The sequence below is a fragment of the Petaurus breviceps genome, unplaced genomic scaffold, assembly GCF_028583685.1.
Source record: "Petaurus breviceps papuanus isolate PSGF00001 unplaced genomic scaffold, PetGlider_PUasm1.0 126, whole genome shotgun sequence".
Classification (NCBI taxonomy): Eukaryota; Metazoa; Chordata; class Mammalia; order Diprotodontia; family Petauridae; genus Petaurus; species Petaurus breviceps.
This window is the reverse complement of record NW_027185655.1, coordinates 72211106-72215519: the sequence shown is the minus strand read 5'-3', so window position 1 is coordinate 72215519 and position 4414 is coordinate 72211106.

Sequence of the window (4414 nt, the reverse complement as noted above, 5' to 3'; positions counted from 1 at the left end):
TAAGGTTAGGCTTTCTATTCCAAATTTCTGTGATCAGAGCAAGTAGTCAGTAAAAGATATGAACTCTTTTGTGTTACCTTAGTGGAAAAGCTAATATTTTTCATTTAAAAATTGGAACATGGGGAGAAAGCTATGCAAACTGCTTAATACTAAATTTTGTGATATCCAGGAACTCTGGAAGTAGTTAGGAATTTATTCTGTAATATCATTTAAAAGTTTTTAGGGGAAAGATGGGGAAAATTTTTGTAACTCAAAATCTGGTGGAAATGATCGTTAAAAACTAAAAATAAATAAATAAATTGGGGGAAAATTTAAAAAAAGTATTCATAATATATGGGTTTGAAGATTTAAGAAAAGAATTTAGTAGTACCCCTCTCTTCCCTATTTTCTCAAATAGTTTAATTAGTATTGGAATTAATTGTTCTTTAAATGTTTAATAGAATTCACTTAATGAATCATTCTGGCCCTGGAGATTTTTTCCTAGGGAGTTCATTGATGGATGGTTCAATCTTTTTTTTTTTTTTCTGAAATGGGATCATTTAAGCATTTTATTTTCTCTTCTGTTAATCTGGACAATTTCTATTTTTATTTATTCGTCCATTTTATTAAGATCATCATATTTGCAGTTGGGCAAAATATCTCATAATTGTTATTTTAATTTCCTATTCATCAGTTTTGAATACACACTTTTTATTTTTGGATAATGGTAATTTTTTTTCATTAAAAAAATAAACTAATGCTTGTCTATTTTATTAGTTTTTCAAACAACCAGCTTTTAGTTTGTGTTTTTTTATTAGTTTAATAGCTTTCTTACTCTCAATTTTATTAATCTCTCCTTTTGTTTTCATTATTTTTAATTTTATATTTAACTGGAGAAATTTAATTTTTTTGTTTTTTAGATGAATGTTAAATTTTTTGATTTGCTCTTTTTTCTATTATTAATGTAAGCATTTGGAGATATAAAATTTCCCCTAAGAACTCACTTGGGTGTATCCCATGTGTTTTAGTATGTTGTATCACTATTGTTATTTTCTTCAATGAAGTTATTGATGATTTCTTTGATTGGTTATTTTACTCCCTCATCCCTTAGATTTTGATTATTCAATTTCCATATAATTTTAATCTATCTTTCCATGGTCCTTGTTACATGTGACATTTATTAATTGCCTCATGATCTGAAAATATGCATTCATTTTTTTTTGCTTTTGTGCATTTGATTGTGAGGTTTCTATACCCTAGTACATGGCTATTTTTTGTTTGAATTTTACATACTCCTGAGGAAAGGTACCTTTATATCCCCATTTTTTCCTCCAAATGTCGACCATATTTACATTTTCTAAAATTATGTTCAACTCCATAACTTTTTTTTCTAGTTTACTTTGTTGTCAGATTTTTCTAGTTCTGAGAGAGAGGTTGAGGTACCCGGCTAGTATAGTTTTACTGTATATTTTTTTCTTATAACTCACTTAACTTCTCTAAGAATCTGGATCCAGTACCACTTAGTGTATATATGGTTGTCATAGCAATTACTTTATTATCTATGGTACCATTTAACAGGATATATTTTCCTTCCTTATCTCTTTTCATCATATCTATTTTTACTTTTGCTTTGTCTGAGATCAGGATTCCTTTCTCCCCATTTTTTTCCTTCACCTGAAGTGTAATATATTTTTCTCCAGCCTTCTACCTTTATTCTGTGTATCTCAATGCTTCAAATATGTTTCCTTTTTGAATTGATGTATTTCCATCTTTCAACATTCACTTTAATAAGTTTAAATTTTCTCCCAACTATCTTCACAAGAGGGCATGTAACATCATATATGTCCTACATATAGATTTCTATTAAACATTCCTATTCACATTAGTCATATTGTATAGAAGAATTATAGTGAAGGGGAGAAACCATGAAAAAGAAAAAAACAGTCTTATGGGATCTGCATTCATTTATCAATGAATATTTATTATCAATGGATATGATAAGAAATATTCATTCTTAGCAGTACATGGCACATACACAAAAATTGGCAGTGTACTAGGAAATAACAACATCACAATTCAATGCAGAAAGGCAGAAGTATCAAATATATTCTTCTCAGATAATGATGCAATAAAAATTATATACAATAAATGGCCATGGAATGATAGACTAAAAATTAAGTGGAACCAAAATAATTTAATCCTAACAGAGGAGTGGGTCAAACAATAAATTATAGAAACAATCAGTAATTTCATTCAAGAGAATGAAAAAAAATGAGACAACATACTAAAAGTTGTGGAATGCAACAAAAGCAGTTCTTAGGAGAAATTTTGTATCCCTACATGCTTACATGAATAAAACAGAGGCAATGGAGGTCAATAAATTGGACATGGAACTGAAAAAGCTAGAAAAAGAACAAATTGAAAATTGCAAATTACATACTAAAATATAAACAATGAAAACCAAAGGAGAGATTAATAGAAGTGAATTAAAAAACCATTGAATTAATAAATAAAAATAGAGTTGGTTTTATGAATAAGACAGTAAAACTGATAGACCTTTAGTCAATATGATAAAAAAGAAAGGAGAAATCCAAATTATGAATATCAAATTTGAAAAGGTTGAATCTACCTCCAATGAAGAGGAAATTGAAGCAAAAATTAGGATTTATTTTGCCAAATTGTATGCACATACATTTGACAATCTTAGTGAAATAGATGACTATTGATAAAAATAAAAATTTCCCATATTAATTGAAGAGGAAGTAAATTACTCAAATAACACATCTCAGAAAAAGAAATTGAACAAGCCATCAGTGAACTCCCTAAGAAAAAATCTCCAAGGCTAGATGGATTTACTAGAAAATTCTGTAAACATTTAAAGAACAATTGATTCCAATATTTTACAAACTGCTTAGGAAAATTGGAAAAGAAGGAGTCCTATCATTTTTTATGAGACAAATATGGTACTGATACCTAAATTGGGAAGAGACAAAACAGAGAAAGAAAATTATAGACCAATTTCCCTCATCAATGTAGATGCAATAATTTTAACTAAAATATTAGCAAAATTAGCAACTTATCATAAAAATGATACACTTTGATCAGGTAGGATTACACAAATAAAGCCAGATCAAAGGAATTGGAAAAATATCAGTTGCTCATGGGTGGGTTGGGCTAATATAATAAAAATGACAATTTTACCTAAATTAAATTATATATTTAGAGCCATACCAATTTACCAAAAAATTCCTTTATACATCTAGAAAAAATAGCAACAAAATTCATTAGGAAAAACAAAAGGTCTAGAATATCAAAGGAATTAATGAAATGTTAGGAAAGGTGGCCTAACTATAATAGATTTTAATCTATATTGTAAAGCAGCAGTCATCAAAACTACTTGGTACTGCTGAAGAATACATTAGTGGATTAATGGGATAGATTGGGTACAGGAGACTCAGCAGTAAATGACTATAGTAATCTACTGTTTGATAAGCCCAATGACCTCAGTTTTCGGGAGAAGAACTCACTATTTGACAAAAACTTCTGGGAAAACTGGTATATAGCATGACAGAAACTGAGAATAGACCAATATCTAACACCATATACCAAAATCAAGTCTAAATGGGTATACAATCTAGGTATGAGGGCTGATACTGTAAGCAATTTGGGAGAGCCAGGAATAGTTTACCTGTCAGATTTGTGGAGAAGGGGAGATTTTATGATGAAACAAGAGTTAGAGATCTTTCCAAAATGCAAAATGGATAATTTTGATTGCATTAAATTAAGAAGTTTCTGCATAAACAAAGCCAATGTAACCAAGATTAAGAGGGAAGTGGGAAATTGGGAAGGAATTTTTACAACCAGTATCTCTGATAAAGGTTGCATCTTTAAAATATGCAAAGAATTCAGTCAAATATATGAGAATACAAGTCATTCCCCAGTTGATGAATGGTCACAGGATATGAACAGGCAGTTTTCAGTGGAAGAAGTTAAAGATATCTATAAGCATATGAAAAAAATGTTCTAAATAACTATTGACTAGGGAAATGCAAATCACTACAACTCTGAGATACTACATCTCACTGGTTAAATTGGCTAATATGACAAAACAGGAAAATGATAAATGCTGGAGAGGATGTGGAAAAATTGCAACACTAATGCATTGTTGGTGGAGTTGTGAAGGGATCCAACCATTCTGGAGAGCAATGTGGAACTATGCCCAAAGGGCTATAAATAAGTGCATATCCTTTACCCAGCAATATGACTTCTAAGGTTGTATTCCAAAGAGATCATAAAAATGGGAGGAAGACCCATATATACAAAAATATCTATAGCAGCTCTTTTTGTGGTGGCAAAGAATTGGAAATCAAGGGGATGCCCTTCAATTGGCAAATGGCTGAACAAGTTGTGGCATATGAATGAAATGGAATACTGT